This window comes from Myotis brandtii, unplaced genomic scaffold (assembly GCF_000412655.1).
Source record: "Myotis brandtii unplaced genomic scaffold, ASM41265v1 scaffold374, whole genome shotgun sequence".
Lineage (NCBI taxonomy): Eukaryota > Metazoa > Chordata > Mammalia > Chiroptera > Vespertilionidae > Myotis > Myotis brandtii.
In genome coordinates, this window is record NW_005364372.1 from 2884513 (window position 1) to 2905515 (window position 21003).

A 21003-nucleotide genomic window follows, 5' to 3' on the forward strand; every position below is an offset into this window, starting at 1 on the left:
GGAGTGTCTGGCATCAGTTGGAAGGCAGCTTTCCCTCCGAGGTTTGCAGCGGTTCCGGGGGTTCTGAGAAGCAGAGCCTCTGGGAACAGGACTGAGGGCACCATAACGGCTCCCTCCGCCCGCCCTGTTGAGCCCGCCCCGCCCAAGCCCTGCGCAGAGCCATTTGCCGGATCGCCTCAGGCAAAGGCTAGATTAGCACCTCCCCAGAGGACAGAAGTTTTCCGCGGCAGACACAGCTGATTCACACAGCCAGTCGGCCTGGTGGTCAAATCCCTCTAGTATTAACTACAACAATCAAGGCTCAACTAGAACAAGACTGCGCACAAAGACCACTAGGGGGTGCACCAAGAAAGCATAAAAAATGCGGAGACAAAAAAACATGACAGAAATGGAGGATATAGAGCTAAAAATCGCAATTTTGAGGGCTTGCAAAAATGTGCTAGAAGCTGTCAATAAACTTGAGGAGAGAGTCACGAAAACTAATGAGACCCTCGATGCTATGATAAAGAACCAACTAGAAATTAAGCATACACGGACTGAAATAAAGAATATTATACAGACACCCAATAGCAGACCAGAGGAGCGCAAGAATCAAGCCAAAGATTTGAAATGCGAAGAAGCAAAAAACACCCAACCGGAAAAGCAAAATGAAAAAAGAATCCGAAAATACGAAGATAGTGTAAGGAGCCTCTGGGACAGCTTCAAGCGTACAAACATCAGAATAATTGGGGTGCCAGAAGATGAGAGACAGCAAGATATTGAAAACCTATTTGAAGAAATAATGGCAGAAAACTTCCCCCACCTGGTGAAAGAAATGGACTTACAGGTCCAAGAAGCGCAGAGAACCCCAAACAAAAGGAATCCAAAGAGGACCACACCAAGACACATCATAATTAAAATGCCAAGAGCAAAAGACAAAGAGAGAATCTTAAAAGCAGCAAGAGAAAGAGACTCAATTACCTACAAGGGAATACCCATACGACTGTCAGCTGATTTCTCAACAGAAACTTGGCAGGCCAGAAGGGAATGGCAAGAAATATTCAAAGTGATGAATACCAAGAACCTACAACCAAGATTACTTTATCCAGCAAAGCTATCATTCAGAATTGAAGGTCAGATAAAGAGCTTCACAGATAAGGAAAAGCTAAAGGAGTTCATCACCACTAAACCAGTATTATACGAAATGCTGAAAGGTATCCTTTAAGAAGAGGAAGAAGAAAAAGGTAAAGATACAAATTGTGAACAACAAACATGCATCTATCAACAAGTGAATCTAAGAACCAAGTGAATAAATAATCTGATGTACAGAATGAACTGGTGATTATAATGAATCAGGGACATAGAAAGGGAATGGACTGACTATTCTTGGGGGGGAAAGGGAAATGGGAGATGCAGGAAGAGACTGGACAAAAATCGTGCACCTATGGATGAGGACAGTGGGGGGGGAGTGAGGGCGGAGGGTGGGGCAGGAACTGGGAGGAGAGGAGTTATTGGGGGGGGGAAGAGGAACAAATGTAAGCTGAACAATAAAGATTAAAATAAAAATTAAAATAAAAATAAAAATAAATCAATTAAAAATATCCCAGGGTGAGGATTAAATAAATAAATAAATGAACAAACAAACCAGAAAAATAAAGTTATACATTACATAAATTAATATTATAAAGAAGGAAAAATGTAATCTGAACAGTAAAGATTTAATAAAAAAAAAGAAATAGAGTTGGGGCTTTTATAATTTTATGTCAAAGCATTATAACGCATTGCATTTGGCATGTCAACAATGGAATACTGTGTAAAACTTTAAAACATGCATCTGTTACCCTGATTTCCATTCTTTTTCTCCAGATCAAGAAAATGGCAGCTTGTGCTTTTCATTGAGCTTTCTAGTGAAGGAAGCTTTTTCACGAAGCAAATGATAATCTGAACCAATGGAATAATGAATGCAAGGAATTAGGTCTGTATTTTCATATACCTATTTTTATGTTTCCATCAGCTTTACTAAAAAAGCCTAAATTAGCAATGCTTCAAATTATAAATTAGTAACCAAATATTTTAAATACTTGTATTATAAACAACTTCATTATTTTCTATAATTTCAATTAGGTTCTGCCTTGAATACTTAACAGTTTTATTTTGCAGAACAGATAATCAAATGAGGAAACTCATTTTTGTTGTTGATCATAATAGCATAACAAAATTACCTCACTGCTTGTCCTGTCTTCTCTGAGAGTCGTCAATAACATCAATAACTTCAATGTAAAAATTTGTTTAAAGAAACTGATCATCTTTCCATGCTGCCCATCTGCTTTTCATCCCCTCGTAACCTTAGCCCTTAAAGCAAACAATCTGAGTCTGCTAATAGGGAGTTAACAAGATACCCTTTTTAGTGGACTGAATCAAGCACAGCAGAGAAAAGGCCTCCCTTATCACCTATGTCATTTGGTGGATATAAAAGCCATACCCTTTTCGCCTAAATTCTCACATTGGTTGCAGAACCAAGTCTAAAATCTAGATCTTCAGGCTAACATTTATGCCACACCAGACTGTTGCTCATACTGACTTCAACCAGTGATTTGACTAGAGTCTGTGTTCTGCAAATAAATACAGTGCCTCAATATTTCACAGATTTTTAAGTTATATTTATTCATTGCACAAATATTTATTGACATCTACTATGTGCTAGAGATATAGCTATGAAGGAGTTAGACAAATTCCTTGCCTTCACATGGCTTAAATGCTAATAAAGGGATAGACAATAAATAAACTGATAAATCTATAATGTAATAATAGATATTCAAAGCAAGATAAGGAGATGAATTATTTTATATAATAACTTTATGAATGAGTTGTTCTTTTTCAAGTGAAGATAGAATTGAGACATTTGGGGGGAGCTATAAACAGAATGGATGGATGCTCTTATCCATCTTGGTTTGGGACTTAATTCAGTATATTCACACTTTCGTGAACACACACACACACACACACACACAATGTGTTAGTGAGCATGCCGTGACAATGGGTTTTTTGATGAATTGTTAGAATGCTAGTTTAAATACATATTTATCTTTTTTCATTGTGAGCATTGCCATTCTGTTACTCCAATTTATTTAAAGACATTGTCATCTAACAATGTTAATGCATCTAAATGTTGATGCAAAATTTGAAAGGCCAAGAGATATAGAAAAAATACTACAGAATGACTTAGAAAAATAGTAAACATGAGGAGTTCTCAGTATAGCTGTGAAGAAGCTTTCCCTGTTCCTGGGGAATTCCAGTGTGTTGCAGAGAGCTAAATTTCCTCTTAGGCTCCCTCTCACCCTGCTTTTTCAGGAAAGAGTCATGATTGTATTCATAGCTCCTCAGTGGCCTTGACACAAGTGACAAATGTTTTATTTCTTCCCCCTCTACTGTTTTCAAATACCTGGGAGTTTTCCTCTACAAATAAAAAAAGAATATCAAATTGATAAAAGCTGTTATCAAGCCCTTACTATGTGCCAGCCAGGTGGGATTGGGCCTAAACAGTCAGTCGGACATCCCTCTCAGAATCCAGGGCTGCTGGCTCCCAACCGCTTGCCTGCCTGCCTGCCTGATTGCCCCCTAACCACTCCCCTGCCAGCCTGATAGATGCCTAACTGCTCCCCAGCTGGCCTGGTTGCCCCTAACTGTACTCCCCTGCAGGCCTGGCCACCCCCAACTGCCCTCCTTTGCTGGCCCAGTCACCCATAACTGCCCTCCCCTGCTGGCCTGATCACCCTCAACTGCCCTCCCCTGCCGGCCATCTTGTGGTGGCCATCTTGTGTTGGAGTGATGGTCAATTTGCATATTACCTCTTTATTATACAGGATTGTGGGTAGTGACCTAAAGAGGTTAAACATCTCTCTTGCTCAAGGTCATATATATAATCAGGGGAGTTATACATGGAGCCTAGCGATTGGACTTAGGGTCTCAACTCTTAAACACAGACATCTGCATGAGTCTTTTATTTTGAAAAATATAAACTTGTGGATCAGGTTCTAACTGAAAAGTAGAGAAAAAACTGCATGGCATGAGGCACAAAATGGCTGAGGAAGGTCACTGGTCATGATCATAGGACAGCAGTCTAGTGTGATGAAAGATCATGGTTTTTCTAAATATCTGTCTATTCTTTTTGAGAGTGATCCCATCCCCATGAACATAAGAAGTTGTAGAATGTAATAGCACAGGTTGATGGAAACTGAAACCTTAGAGAAAATTAGATGATTTTTTCATTGCAGGAGTTTTTTAGACAAGTACTCTCAGTAAAGCATTTGTAGGTAGTGTTTGGAAAGACCAGGGAAAAGCCTTACAAATATCAAGCAAAATCAAAAGGGTACTTGTGGTTGGTGTATACATGGGCTTTATAACATGACTTTTTGGTCCCTGCTTCTTCTTTCTCCTGTGACTGCTAAGAGTGAAATTATTCACATTTGTAAACATTTATCTGATTACACATTTATTAATTCAGCCAATATTTATTGAACATCTACTTACTCTATGTCAAGTATGGAGATACAAGTTTTATGAAATATATAAAAATTAAAGAGTGAATTTCTGATGTAAAAGAGCTTATGGATGTTCCTTCTTCCCATAATTATTTAACACAAATTATGAGAGTAAATAATATGTGATATATGTTTGCTTCAGGCTTACAACCAATGTCAAGGGAAAATATGTAGCTGAGCTTATGCACTAAATATTCTAAAGAAGGGACAGAAAATAATCAAATGAACAAATTCACATAAATTATTAGTAATACTATGATGGGATTAAGGAGAGGGCTGTGAAAGAGAACAACAGAATGTCCCTTTGTGGAGGGAGATTAAGAAGACTTCTCTGAAGGGGTGACATATAAGCTGAGATGAGAAAATGAGGTGGAGACAGTCATTGAGAAAGCCAGTCAGAAAGAAGTCCAGACAAAGGAAATGAAAGACTTAACATGGGAAGTAGGAGAACTAGAAGGGGGGGATTTAGTGACTTATGATAGATTTTAAAAAAACTGTACATTTAATTGCAGAGACAAAACAACAGGTTTTAGAGACATTCCTATGATGCCTGTTATACTTTCCTGTTCCCAAGACAATGAGGTGAGCATTAAATGGATTGAAAAGCCATGAGGAGGTAAGAGGGAAAAATTCTAATCAAATTTTATCAGGTATTCAAGATACTAAGGAACAAATTGTATTTCCAGAATGTTCTACAAAGAATAACATACCAAAGTAAAATCTTAGGATACACATCTATACTTGCAAGAACGTTTTATTTTCCAACAGTAAATTGAGACACTGGGGATAGTAGATTTGTTATAAAAAAGCATTTTGAAACTTCAATTAAAAGGCTTTATTGAAAATATTTGTCACAACAATACCCTGCTTAATATTTCAGAAAAGTCATTGCTGAGGTCAATATCTATGAAAAAAAATGACATAATTTTTGTTTCAGTTCAAAAATTGCAGAAATAAATTTTCACTAATGAATACTTCCTTATTTTAACAAGGTACTTTTTAGTATTGTTACCCTGAGGTTCTGACACCTCATTACTTGGCAAATTTATATGGTTTTCAGATCTCTGAGGTATAGAAAATAGACATTGTGAAGTTCTAACTCAGTTTCATTATTTATATGACTGAAAATTAAGTCATGAGGGACCACTAACAACGTGATTGAAACTTTGTGGTCAGCTTCTAGGTTGTCAAAATAATTCAACATATACACACACATGCCCACAAGCACGCACACATGAACATGCATGGACACATACACATATGAAAGCCATGCTTTGTGTGTGTGTGTGTGTGTGTCTGTGTGTGTTTAAATTGATTTCAGAGAGGAAGGGAGAGGGAGAGATAGGAATGTCAATGATAAGAGAGAATCATTGATCAGCTGCCTCTTGCATGCCCCCTACTGGGGATTGAGCCCAAAACCTGGGCATGTGCCCTTGACTGGAATTGAACCTGGCACCCTTCAGTCTCCAGGCAGACGCTCTATCCACTGAGTCAAACCAGCTAGAGCCGAAAGCCATGCTTTCATTGAGGGCATAGAAAGGACGAGAGTAACAGGCTTATCATTCCTGCTTTATGCTTATCATAGGTGAGCCTCTACTCAGAATACTCTTCAAAGTATTCTTTAAAGATCATTGGAATGTGCCCAGATTACCTTTCTGCTGGGGAAATGGCTCTTCTAAGGGGCCAAAGAGGAGCACAGTCTGGAAACCTCTGGTTTTCATCTTTTTTTTTTGACACAATCTCAATCTGGTTCTTTCTCTGATACTTAATTCTCTATATCCTTGCTTCTCATAAACCAGCAGCATCACCTGGGAGCTTGTCTGAAATGCAAAATTTCAAGCCCCAACCCCAGACCTACTGAATCAGAATCTGCATTTCAACTGCAAGTGTTGTGTGTACTTCCACGTTTTAAGCTCTCCTCTACATTCAAAAATGCTCAAATTTTCCCTGTCTTACAAAACTGTCATCAGACCTTACCTCTGTTTCTTTGCTATAATTATGTTTTTCCTTTATTTTTATGACTAGTATTTCATGCTGCTGCATGCATTCTAATTCCTTCTTGCTCCATAATCCCTGGAATCTGGGTTCATGCCCACCTGTAGTGCACACATAAAAGCCATTGTCCCTCAGCATCCTCTCACCTTATCTGACTTAGCATCCACCATTCCTCCCTTCTCTGACCATGGGGTCCATACCCCTCCCTCAGGGTACAGCCTACCCTGGTTAAGTCAGATAGTTGATCACATTCCTCCTGGCCAAAGCAATTGGTGCCTACAACAGTATGGGCTTGTGACCACTTAGAATGAATGAGGAACAACCAGGTATGTTTGGGACTTCTGGGGAGGGAGACTTTTTACTTTTATTTCAGGTGGTTTTAAGATGACCAGTTCTGGAGTTTCTCTTGCAATTCATCCTGCCTTTAGACCCAGGTAGAAGTGACTTCTGCTCTGGACCCCATGCTCTCATCCTCCTCCAGCTCTGTTGCTTCCCATTGGTCAAGGAATCTTCAAGGCAATGGGGATGGACCAGTCAGAGTCCATGACACCCCCTTATCCAGGAGCCAGGACAGTGGAATTCTCTGTCCAGTTGACCCCATGCCTTCTTAAGCAATTCTTGGGCTGTCTCCAGAAGAGCTTTTGGCTACTGTGGTATGTGTACTTATCTGCCTGAGTGGCAACTAGGGGAAGCTGGTGTGAACAAAGCTTGCTCCTGTGGCCTGTGTTTTCACACATGTCTATGAGAATCTCCTTGTGGCAAAGTGCAGCCAGAGGTGGAAAGAGAAGCAGCCACCAAGGAGCTATCACTATTAGTTTACTGTTGGTAGCAAATGAGACTTATTCCTACATCTGTGCTCTGGAATATCACCAGTGACTTCTACATTGCCACAGCTTTTCCTCTGTTTTCATTTCCTTTGAGTGCTCTCCTTCATTTGGCACCACTAATTTCCTTAAGACTTAGAAAACTCATTTCTCAAGTACTTGTATTGTCGACATGTCATGAACCTTAGAGCCGAAGTAGACTCTTCTCTCACCCTCCGGTTTCACCCTTACAACCTTTCAATTAAAAATTTGTTTTTAATCAGTAAAAACCTCACCTCCCTCACTGTGGATGTCCTGGATTAGTTACTTCAGTAGATTTCAAACTAGTCTCATTCATCTGAAGTGCATCTTCTATATAATCATAAGAGTGAGCTTCTAACAGGAAATTGATTTTATATATATATATTCCTACTTATTAATCATCACTGCTTCTTCTTCACCTATGAATACACACAATCTTTTTCTTATAAAAAGAATACATTTTTACTGATTTCAGAGAGGAAGGGAAAAGGAGAGAGAGATAGAAACATCAATGATGACAGAGAATCATTGATCAGCTGCCTTCTACTGGGGATCAAGCCCACAACCCAGGCATGTGCACTTGACCGGAATCTAACCTGGGACCCTTTAGTCTGCAGACTGAGGCTCTATCCATTGAGTCAAACCGGGTAGGGGTACACACAGTCTTTAAGACAGCTTACAAATCCCTTCATGCTCTGTCCCTTGCTTACATGTCCAACTTACTTCATTATTTAACCAAATATTTATTGTCTACGTGTGATAGGCAGAATTCTAGGCAGTGAAGGTACTGTGGTGAACATGATAGGGTGCCTACTTTCAAGGAACTACTAAGGACAGATCATCTGTAAACAAATAAACAGATAAGCCAATAAGGGAAATTTTAAAATATTAATCAAATGTGTTCATAGAATAAAAATAGGGTTATTTGTTGGACAATGACAGGGTGGCTAAATTAAGCTGTAAGCTTTGAAAATCTTTTCTAGAGATGTGACATTTAAGCTGAGTATGTTAATGACTAGAACACATACCTGAAGTACAGCCGAGTGAACCTTTTGAGGAGAGCTCATGGAGCATGCAAAGGCCCGCAGCTGTTCTCAACCTGTGGGTCGCGACTCCTTTGGTGGTCGAACAACCCTTTCACAGGGGTCGCCTAAGACTATCCTGCATATCAGATATTTACATTACGATTCATAACAGTAGCAACATCACAGTTATGAAGTAGCAACGAAAATAATTTTATGGTTGGGTCACAACATAAGGAACTGTATTTAAAGGGCCAGAAGGTTGAGAACCACTGCCCTAGAGGCAGAAGTACTGCCCACGTGAACTCCACCTCAGACTTGCAGTTCCTCAAGCATGCCGGGCTATTACCAGCCTCTGTGGCTTTGTGCACACAGGTCTGTCTGCTTGGGATGCCCTTTCCTTCATTCCACCCAGCCAGTTACTACTCACCCTTCTAGTTCAGTTCAATCTACCTATTACCTCCTTTGTTAAGGCTTTTTGGACTGCCAGCCTCTTGCCCAGGAGGTGGAGGTGGTCCCTCCTCTGTGCTCCCTCCCCTTTCCTGGCATGAATTTCTGCTGTAATAATCCTCTTAGGTGTTGAAATTCTCTTAAAGGCAGAGAACATATTGCATCACCTTGTTTTTCTAGAGCCTTGCATATGTCACACACTCAGTGAGTACTTATTTGAATGGATGAAGGAAATGTTCTTTTGAAAATCATCTGTTCAAATCTCTATGCCACTAAATCTTTTCAAAGAACTCTGTAACTTCCTTAATTTTTTTTTGTAGTTTAGTTTTCTTTCTGTTTTTTCTCCCCATCTAGTCTTCAGGATTCTCTAGGGCTGAAGACTTAAAGCTTTCTAGTTCCGAGACCTCTTGAATTTTCAGAATTTCAACAACCATTTCTATGTTGACTTAAATTTTTTGTTTTCAAAATTATGCTGTTTATTTAAAAAAAATTATTCATATTAATTCAGTTGACTTTCAGTTTCTTGTTTTCTTTCTTGTCCTTAGGATCTTAAACAATATCAAGAGAGATAGTAGGCAAAAAAAAATCTAAGTCAGTATATGTTTTTAAGGAAACCCTGGTATCTCCATGTAAGATAGTTGTCAAATTACTTTGAGTTAGACATGCTAAGTGCTTTATAAAGATAGTAGTTTAACCTTTACAATGGTCTCATAAAGTAGGTATTTTTATTATTTCTATTTGCAGATGGGACAAATGAGGGTTAGAGAGATTGGGAATTTGTCATCAGCTACCAGTCAGTGTGGGAGCCTGGATTGTAACTTAAACCTGTGTGATATGACATTCAATCAGTAGGCTAAAGGACACATAGAATGTGGCTTAAATATTAAACATTTTTATGATAAGTCTATCTCTCAAGTAAAGCTGGGAATGTAATAGGCCTGAAATTCCTGTAGCCATTTAGTAATTTGGATTTATATCCAGCCTATTACCATCTTATTTTGTCTCATAAACAAGCATATATATTTTCTGAATCCAGCCACAACACTTTTGTGTTTCTTGCATATATCAAAATATCTGGAAAGGGCAAGAATAGGACTCAAATAGTGGCTTTGTAAAACTTTTGCTATATAATTTAGGGGTGGAAATTGGAATTCACTCAGACTGCTAAGAGGCACATTTTGTAAATCAAGCAATGTTACAATCAGCCTTCAGGCACACCAAAGGCTTCTTTCAGACGATGATTTAGAGGTTCAATATGCTTCTCTTGGAGAGCTAGGCTAAAAATGGGACAGGGATCTGATTCCTTGGCTAATTAAATCCTTAGTGAGCATTGAAATCAACTTCCCATTTTCCTCCCCTGCAGTCAAGACAGAGGCTTTTGTGGGGGCATCATAGCAGCCGTCCTGTGAGGAGAAAGATAGGAAATACCTGATCACTACAGTAATTCAGTTACACAGGAGAAACCCCAACACAAGCAGAGTGCATACAACCCTCCTCAGGAAAAGGTTAAACAGCCCTTTGTGACTTCAATAGCAAATTAGCCCACAGAGGCCCCAAAACTTTAGATTTCTGAAGAAATAGCTTGGATCAGTTGGATGAAAAGTGATTGACGTTGTAGTGATGAATTCTTATGACGGTTCAGTGTGCATTGTGATTTCAAGTCCTATTTTAATCTGGGAATGAAAAGTGATTGACATTGTAGTGATGAATTCTTATGACGGTTCAGTGTGCATTGTGATTTCAAGTTGTGATCTAAATTACATAATGGCTATACATATTCATATGTTTAACAATATAATACTCTATATTAGATAACACTCTATAGTTTCCGAGTACCTTCCACATCTCTTATGATCATTGCAATTTCTCTTGGCCCAGAACTTATTAGCCACATATTATTTTTAATCAATCCTCCCCCAAATACTGGAAGATAAGGAACTGCAACTCAGAGACATTCTCTAATATGATAAATAATGGAGGTAAAATCCAAACCTACATTTGTCTCACTTCAAAGCCAGTGTCCTATAACAGCCCTCTGCTGCCTCACAAGAGTGAGATGTGGCGGGATGGAGATTACACCCATTTCCAGCTGGGGAAAGTGTGGCTTGGGTCAAGTGGGAGAGCTGGGATGTGAATCCACATTTCTGGATTTCTATGTCAGTATTTTATCTACTACAGCAAAATTGCAAAATTTTAGAAGCATCTGAAGAATGGTTAGAAATGCCATCCAATCCCTCAAACCACTCTCACACTTGACTGTTATTTTTCATACTAGAGGCCCGGTGCACAAATTCGTGCACCGGTGGGGTCCAGCTGGCCTGCCCCGATGGAGGGGCCACAGGTGGTTGGCCGGCTGTCCCTGTCCCTGATTGGGGTGTTGGGGGCCAATCAGGACCCGGATCAGGCTGGTTAGCTGCCACAATGCACATCATAGCCACTGGCCATTCTGGTCACTGGGATTATATATATATAGATATGCCTTGGGCTTATCCCAGTGGTCGGCAAACTCATTAGTCAACAGAGCCAAATATCAACAGTACTTCTTCAAAATAGACTCTCCCAGGCCGAAAACTGACTTCTGCGCATGGGCCACGAAGTTTCAATTGCACTGTACGTGCGCCCACACGTGGTATTTTGTGGAAGAGCCACACTCAAGGGGCCAAAGAGCTATATGTGGCTCGCGAGCCACAGTTTGCGGACCACAGGCTTATCCCATGTATACTTTAAAAAAAAGACACCTTATCAATAGCATGTAAGTCAAATTTTTGGAATTGGGAATGCAGCCTCTCAAAGATATAATGGTTCTGATACTACCAGCTGACAAAAGTCTCCTTACCATTTAGGGGCATGGGAATACAATGTTAACAGAAGCCACTAGATACTCATGGTTGTTAGTTACTCTGGAGTGATATAAGGTGAGTTTTCTTTGTAGGATGCTCCAAAAGCCCTGGGGTCAGTGCTCCATTGGGAAAGGAATGATGGAAAGTGACTATAGAGAAGAATCACTCTGTATATCCAGTGGGTCATTTGTTAGGGAATGCCTGCATTTTCATTCTCCTTGAAAAATGTCAAAGCAGAATCAACGTAGATTTTTCTGATTTTGATGTGACAATAGTCATATTCTCTACAATTTTTAATTGTTAAAAAAATAGCATGACAGTCTTTTCAGACAGGGATCTGCCCATTCCCCAATGTCACCACCACAACCCCCCTCCCCAAAGAAATTATGTGCCAAAGAATCTTTGAAAATCACTTTCAAATCTAGTATTGTTCTGTTACCTCCACATTCTCAATGATGTCGGAGAAGTTGGTCAGGAGACCCATAGGCAAGTCAATATCAGCAGCATGAATATAAAAGGAAATTGTGTGGTGACCCACAAACTATGCCCCTAAGGCCATTAAATTGTCCAGAAACATTCTTTTACATTACACAGTTTACAGGCAAATGTACCCAAATGAGCTCCAGAGCTCTTTCATATTTCAGAACTTTTACTTTCATCTACCCACCAGTGAATAAGAAAGGGACTTTTCTCTGTTTAATTTCTTCTTTGGAATCCTAAACCATTTCCCTAAAGTGTTTTTGATCCTCAAATACTCTTTTGAAAATTATTTTTCCCTTTTTACTAAATGGTTTCTTTTAGCTACTTATACAAAACATTTATTTAAAAATACTCAAAGTGTTAGAATGTTGATGATTCCAGAAAGATTATATTAAATGTCACTATGGCAAAGTGGATAAAACATTGAATTAAAAGCCCAGGGACCAAGGGTCTAGTCTGGTTCATCCACTAAGAACATGCACATAAATCCTTTGAGTCTCAGTTTGTTGCAATGCCTGATTCATGGTTGTGTGTTACATAAAGAAATAAGGGATGAATTTGCATAATGAAGGTAGTCTCAAACCTGAGAAACTCTAAGTAACCTTTTGATGGTAAGAATATCTCTTTAGACTGTACCTTTGTACCTTTCTAATAAGTTTCATGATACCTAGGAATGACTTAAACATCATTAAAATCTTCTTATTCAGTAGGGCCTTTTCTAGATAATGAGTAAACTATTAATAGTCTTCTGCAAAAATTAATGGAATAGAATCAAATCTATTCTGTATGTTTTGATATCTATTTTGTAGGTATAATAACAGAAGCAACTATTTTTTTATAATAGCACCAAAATTCACTAATTATGTATCTCCAAGAAGTTAATGTTTTATACTGAGTAATTAATGTAACATTTCTCTGATTTTAGTCTCAAACATATTTGACATTTTGTCTTTCTTAGACCTATTTAGTCATGTTCATTTCAATTGCTTTATTGATCATGCATAGACCTTAAATATGGATTTGAATCTGAAAAAAATGTAAAATTTCTAGTGCCTTGTCCGTTATTGAGAAATTGATTACTCAGTTGCACATGCAAATTATACTTTTAAGTGTGAAAGAACATATTTGTAGAACAGCATTTAAAATTCTATCAGAGGAATCTTAATAACTTAAAAGAGTCCAAATTAAGATAAATTATTTTCTTTATACTGGCAGCTTCATTTCTTAGGATGACTGTCTTAAATTATCAGCTTGGATTTTAGGTGACGCATTGCCTTAATCACTGTGTGTGGGGTTACTTCATTTCATTTCCCAGAAATTCAGTGAAATCTGTAGGCCTGTGTTTATTATGTACATGACTTTAAACTCATTTTGGGAAATTCATAAATTTCTTCTGAAATGTAAAGGGGAGAATTCACTGTAACAGTGTCCCATTTCATTGTTTTTTAATAGAAATGGCCATCTGGGTATGTGTCTAGTCTCTACGCTAAGTATGTTAGAATAATGTCCATGAGAAATAGTTGGGAAAAGATGAACAACTATGCCCCTTTTATTAGGGAGGTTATCACTAATAATTATCATAAACAAGTAACATTTTAGGAAAATTCTCATCTAGTCCTAAAAATATATTTATAAATGTTCCAGGTGACAAGAACCTCACTCCCTCTTTGTTTTTTGGAGCAACTTTGAACGAAGAGATAAATATTGTTTCCTCTAAAATTGAGTATACAAAAGAATATAAAAATGTCCATTCAGACATTCAAACTATGTTTAACACACATCTGCTGTATCCCAGACACCATGCTAGCAGCTGGGAAAATAATGACGGAGAAACACAAACACAGGCTCTGGCTTCAAGGAGCTACCTGAACAACAAACGAATTACTCACAAAAATTATCCTGGTAGTAAAAACTTCATATAGATACTCAGAGGAAGGCTTTCGTGTGGATGGACAAGAGAGAAGAGATTATTCCAGTTAGAGAGAATGTGCAGTGGCTCTTTGGTGGAAGAAAACTTGGGAAATTTCTGGAACCAAAAGAAGTTTCCCCCGGTGAGGAGCAATTATTGAGAGTTTATAGTTTGAGAATGGACAGATGGAGGGCCTTACTGGCCAAATAGGGATTTTAGGTTTACTGTGACAGCAGAGAAAGCTATATAATAATTTTAAGTTGAGGGCATTGTATTTACATTTTGGAAAAAAACAGTCCATATTCAATGCAAAGAATGGATTTGAGAACGTTAAAAGTGGATAAGGGGAGGCCAGTTAGGCTATTGTGTAATTCCAGGCAAGGAATGTGTGTAGGGTGGAGTAGGGTAGTGACAGTGAACATGGAGAGGGGACTATTCCTGGCTGACCATGGGTGAGTGTGGCCATGTGTGCTGTTTGGGCTGAAGAATTATGAGCAAAAAGAATGTGTGTTGATTCTGGGCACACTCTATCATTACCTATATGAAATTTATCAGACTCTCTCTCTACCAGGATAACAGGCAATGTTCAGAATAGCGGCTTCTCAGAAGATCTAAATCCCTCAGGGAGAGAGAAGGAGGGAGAGAAGGAGAGAGAGGGAGAATGAGGGAAAGAGAACATTGATTTGTTGTTCCACTTATTTGTGCAGTCATTGGTTGATTTTTATATGTGCCCTGACGAGGTTGAACCCACAACCTTGGCGTAGTGGGATGATGCTGTAGTCAACTGTGCTACCCAGCCAGGGTGATGTTGAGTGTTTCTTGAAAAGACAGAAGGGATATGCAATGAGAGCTGCTAACAGAGTTAGGCAAATTTTGACTAACAGGTAATTCTTGGTTCCTCAAAAAGAGAATCATTTATTGGAACAAAAATAAGTTAATTGATAAAAACATGAACAAATAAATGAATAAATATCCTGCAAATGAATAAACCTAGAAACAATGATGAAACCTTTATCATATTAAATTTACCTCATTCATTTTCTTGTTCCCAAAGCTATCTATTTGCAAAGGACATGCTCTTACATTATCCCCTTTATCCTCATTCATTTTCTTGTTCCCAAAGCTATTTGCAAAGGACATGCTCTTACATTATCCCCTTTAGAATGAGAGTTTTGTACATTTAGAACCAGCCCTAGGTAAAACTCTAAGTCATCATCTTTTAATTTGGGCCACAGTAATTAGTCTCTTTCATGTTGCAAGAAATACAATGATTAGGGTGTTGAAAGGATAGAGAACAAAGTAAGGGAGCACAGGAATTCACTGTGACATTTGTGAAATAGAAAGAACTCAAATATAGAGTATAATTCTTAGTAGAAAGTAGGCTTGTGAAGGCATGGGTTTAAGTCTGTTTTCTTCACTGCAGTGTCCGCAGGTCTTAGAACAGTCTCTGGCACATAGTAAGCACTCAGTATTTACTGAATGTGAGAATAACTAACAGCTCATCTTGCCTTGCCTTATAAATGGGTATTTAACGCTTCTGAATTCTGTGATTCTGACCTTCTTGTGACTAGCCTTTCTCTTACTCTGCTTCTTTCTGTCTGTTTCTACTGTCACCACCAGTCACCAACCCTCCACCTGGCTGCTCTATCCTCCCACGGTCTCTGCATATTACTCAAGTTTTTGACTAGTTTGTGGTTTCTATTTTCCGTCTTGTCAAGGTGTTTATCTTGGTTTTGCAACACTCCAGAGCCTGTAACTCTATTTGAAGTTTTTCACTTGCATGTCATAAGAGATAATTTGATTGGTTGGTTAGTTAGTTACTATCTGATATTTAAAAAAAAACACACTAAAAAAATTGATAGCGCATAGCTCTCATGCCAGAATACTCATAAGACCTCAATTTAGTTCCATAGATTTCATATTTTCCCACAGAAACAAACAAAAAAATATTGTATTTGACCCAGTATTCAAACATACACACACACACACACACACACACCACCACCACCACCACCACCACCACACACTGAAACAACACTGACCCTTTTTATTCAAATGCACGTAGAGCTAATCTAATGTATTTTATTATTTTTGTTCCATCTATCCCTTCTGTTCGGGTCCATTTTCATATATTCCATTTCACTTAGAAATATTGATGAATTGATTCATGACCAACAAATAGATCTAACATAGAGTTTAAAAAATTCTGGCCTAGCTTGCATTTAGCCCACTTTGATGTGGACATTCATTTTCAGTCCAGTCATCTGTGATTAATCATCCATGCAGTAGAGTCCTGTGTAAGGCGTGAGAAATTATATATATTACTAGATTCTTTCATGAGATGAGAACACACTCCTTTTTCATGGGGGTGTGAGAGGCACTTCATATAGTCTTTTCCGATACAGCCAAATTCCTACTCTTCAAGTTAATGTTGCCTTTATCCTTCCCTTACTCTGCCCATTTCATAAACTAATCCCTACTAAAATGTTGGTTGATGAATCCTTGCAGTGGGAACCCTTCTAAGGTGTATTTCTGTTTTAATATCATCTTATTTAATTAATTTCATTGAATTGCTCTTGAGAGCATATCACCTTTAGAACCGAATCATAGGTCTCTCATAATGTAATAATGAATGGGTGACAACTCAGAGGCAGGTGATGTAAGGAGAACCCGGGGCCTTACTTTATGCCTCTCCCATAATATATATTCCCCTAACATTGTGTGCAAATACAAATATTTTCTCTCAACTCCAATGGGAAGTTTGTAGAGACCCAACTCTACTCCTAGAATACTATATAGAGAATTTCCTGTGGTGGAAACTTGGTATGGCAGACAGAATAGGGGCCTGGCATGGCAAAAAGGATTTTGCAGATGTGATTTACGGTGTATATTTTAAGATGGGTGGGTAGTATTTTGGGTTACGAGGTGGTCCCAATACAATCAGTGAGTCCTTTGCATAGTAGCTCTTTCAGCTGTTGTTAGGGAAGGAAGGAGGAGGGAAAGCATAGAGAGAGAGAGAGAGAGAGAGAGAGAGAGAGAGAGAGAGAGAGATGACTGTGAGGACAGGATCAGAAAGATGTGACTTGTGAGGACTCCACCTGCTGCTGCTGCAGGAAGGGGATCCAAGCTAAGGATTACAGGGATGTAGGTGGTCTAGCAAAAGCTGCACAGAGGATTCTGTTGTTGTTTAGTAGCAAAAGAGAAGCATGGAAACATCTATGATCATGCAGAGTTGGCACATACTTCCTTGTGTTATCCTGAAAGCAACAAATGAAAGAAAAGAGGGATGAACTCTAAACTACTGCTTGGTGGATGGAGGTCAATTTATGGATGATTCATCTGATGCTTGAGTAAAGAGCCAGAAAGATGTAATGAAGGAAAATATGAAATTTTAAGAAAAAGTTGGTTCACTTTCTTAATCTAGGGAAATAAGATCAATCTGACCTAAATTAACTTTGGTGCTAACATTTTACTATGATTTGAGCTACTCACTGAAATTAACTGGTAAATGGCACAGTGATTAACTATTTTTGGAAAGTTACAGTGTGATCATGACTCAGGACAAAGTGAACCAGAAAACGGATGTTATGGACAGACAGGCCAGGGTCTGAGAGTCAGTAATACTGAAACAGGACAGAGAAAAACTCCAGGGGGAACTTATAAGTCTGCAAGTGTGGCCTTTCTCTCTCCCAGATAGCCTCATTTTGGGAAACATTTGAGCTTGTGGGGAATATGGCTATTTCCTATTACTCTTTCTGGTATATTTTTACTACCGGGACTGAATATGAGTGACATTTAACATAGGTCATTGAAGGATACCAGGAAAATCCCCTTTTGATTTTTAACTAACTGCCTGGGCATAGTTAAACCACTTTTTGTGTGTTTGATTTCCCCCTTTGGGTGCAAATAGTCACTTGTTCTGCCCTTACTAGAAACAGATAGTGGGCAAAGTCTAAATTTTCAATGCACTGTGGCATTAAGAGAAAAAATTACCTCTGCATTAATAAGCAACTGAGAGCCTCCATGTGGTTGGAGAATTTATAAGTTAGAAGGAACTTTGAGCAAGGCTTCGTCATTTTACTGGTCATTCCAATTGAGATGAACAAATATGTATCATGGCCAGGCACTGTGGAGCTTTTGGACAGCGATTAAATAACATCCAGTCCTTGATCTGATGGAGTCTAAATATAGCGTGGTAGGCAGAAGTGATGCATGTTACAGTGAGATCAGAGTTGTGTTAGGTGTCTCAGTTTTTAGTTCCAGGCAATAGCAACAGACTTTGGCTAATACAAATCGGAGAACAACCCACCAGACTCCAGTTCCACAATTGCTGGGAAGGCTGGAGAATCAAGCTTGTGAAGACAGAGCAGCTGCCAAAATGCAGTCATGCTAGGGGATAAATTAGTTGTTTTTTTATTTTATTTATTTATTTGTTTGTTTATTTATTTATTTATTTATTTATTTATTTTGTTTTATTGCTTAAAGTATTACAAAGAGTATTACATATGTCTCCTTCTCCCCCTCCCCCGCTTGACATTCCCCCGGCCTCCCCTACCCCCCAGTGTCTTGTGTCCATTGGTTATGCTTATATGCATGCATACAAGTCCTTCGGTTGATCACTGTCAAACTACAGTGGGAAGCCCGGGGAGGGTTGGGAGGAGGTAAGAGATCAACTAAATTAGTTGTTTTTGCTAAGCCCCAGAAACCACAGTTTGTATGACCATCACCGAAAGTCTCAGACTGTGCTCTCCATGGCTGCGACAGCCACTTCCAAGCAGGACATTGTTTGAACAGCTGCCTCTGTTCACCAAGGTAGTGGATTCTGTTGTCCCTGCTTCTTTGTGCCATTCCCAGTCCCAGATAGCTGTGTCCGATTAGCCCTTCTAAGTGCTCTGCTTCTCCCTTATCTTTCAGGCTGGCCTGACAGTCAGGCACTGGCATTTCAGCTTCCATGCTAATTGTTACCATTAGCATGTGGATGGGTGAAGCAGATTTTAAACATCAGTCTTCTTTGGCTTAAGTGATCTTTGGGGTGACTCCTTTTTAGTTCTCAGTCTTTCATGTTCTCTTCCTCCTTAGCGGGTTTCTTGCCAGGATGGTACTTGAGTATATGGTAGGAGAACAGACATAACATTATGTGCAGAAAGTAGGGGGTCTGAAGTCCATGTGATGGCCTCTGGGTCCTGGCTGGTTGCCTGCTGTGGAGGAGTCTGATTTGATTCTGGTGCTTGACCAGCAGGCCTTTTTGGAACATGGCACAAGCGTGCCATCCACTGATGGATGATTCTTACAATATTTCTGGAGTCACGAAGGCATAGTGTAACCTCTTTTTCTTAACCCCTGGCATTTGCAGGTTCGCTAGACCTCTTGGCACCTTCACATTCCCACACTGGCGGATGGGATTAGTCCTTGATAAGCTCTCCCAACTGGGCAGAAAATACAATGGTGTAGTCTGCGTGGCTGAACGCTGAGGACTGCTCCCGATATAGTATTTCATTCTCAGAGCCTACAGTGTGTTTCTATTGAAGCCCCCTTAGAGCTCACACAACCTCTGGCTTTCTTCTTCCCATGCACTGGAGGAGAAGGGGCTAGCTTTCCACACCCTTTTCTATCTGTCAAGAAATAGCAGATGTCCATATTATTTAGGTACAATAAATCTCATGGCTGCAAATGATCATGATTTTAGGGCAGAAATGAACAAAGTATATCAACCCAGTCTGATAGCTGTATAAATCAGTACCAGAAACATGTACGAGGCAAGGAAAGGGTAAAGGATTTAAAAAAGAGAGATTTTCTTAAGGAAGCAACTCTAAACTATGGGTGGAGGATAAATCCCGGACCCAGTTTCAGATATCTTACATTATACTCACACAGGCAGGCTATGGGGCTAGCATTCCTTATGATATAACAGAGAAGAATTGGGAGGACTGTCCAGACAACAGTCATCTACTCCTGCCTGTCTTCGAGGCTGATGGCCCATAGAAAAATCAGTGTGTGTCAGCAGTATTTAGAAAGTTCACTTCTTCCCAAGTGGCTGACAGCTAGAAGACACAGCTGAGTGTGTGGGGACCAGGAGAATCCCGTAGAAGCAGAGGTGTGAGGAACTAACTGCTGAGAGAATTCCCTTCCCCGGGTGGGAGAGGTCGGTGATTAAGAACTATTGAAAGAAGTACAAAGGTCAGAGTTTCCACATCTGAGCTAGGAGATTAGATTAAAGGGGAAGGAAACCAGAAATGCTGGAGCTGATGATTGGAAACTCATAGATGGAGGCAAGGCTAGCTCTCCAACATGCAGTCATGGTACTGGGGGCAGGTCACTGGGAAGCTGTTAGAAAGCCAAGTACACAGCACGAGGCAGAGCTGGGGAAGCAATGAGTACTGCCATGGAGCCTTCATTTCGGGGACTGTCAGATTTAAAACCTTACCTTTATGCAAATATGGTTGCAGAGGCCACACCAGACTACTCCACAGAGGAATTTGAAAATAGTATATATAGAGCTTTTAAAGCGAAAATGTTTTCTGAGAGAGATAAAGATGGCATTAGGTACTAAAATCCAGTTTAGAGTTAATATCTCAGTTATTTCATTCATTGATTATCAGAAACAGCTACATGTCAATTACTGAGTTAGTAAGGTGGGAATAATGTAAGGGCTTACCTTCAAATAGGGCAGTAGCATTGCCTGTGTGTATACACATACACACAACAATGAAACAAAGTATAACATCTGTTAGGAGAGGACTAGATAAAATATTATGGAATTTATTAAGAGGGAGAATAATTCAGATTAGGGCAGACTGGGGAGGGCTTCTTAGAGAAGAGTGCTTTTTTCATTAGGCTTTGAAGGAAAGAAAATATCTGAACATTTAAAGGTGGGAAAAAATAGTCCAGGGAGAAGAAACAGCACAGAGAACAAAATCTGCAGGTTTGTGGAAATAGAAAACC

At 39.3% G+C, this 21003-nt stretch overlaps 1 protein-coding gene across 1 annotated transcript in view; it reads left to right on the forward strand.

Annotated features, from left to right (window-relative positions):
- MACC1 (metastasis associated in colon cancer 1) overlaps window positions 1–21003 on the forward strand; it is a 159059-nt gene that overhangs the window by 79422 nt on the left and 58634 nt on the right. Inside the window, exons 3-4 of the mRNA XM_014544641.1 lie at window positions 1846–1954; window positions 5033–5136. The gene's annotated coding sequence lies outside the window, so the exon portion shown is untranslated. The remainder of the gene's footprint in view (window positions 1–1845; window positions 1955–5032; window positions 5137–21003) is intronic.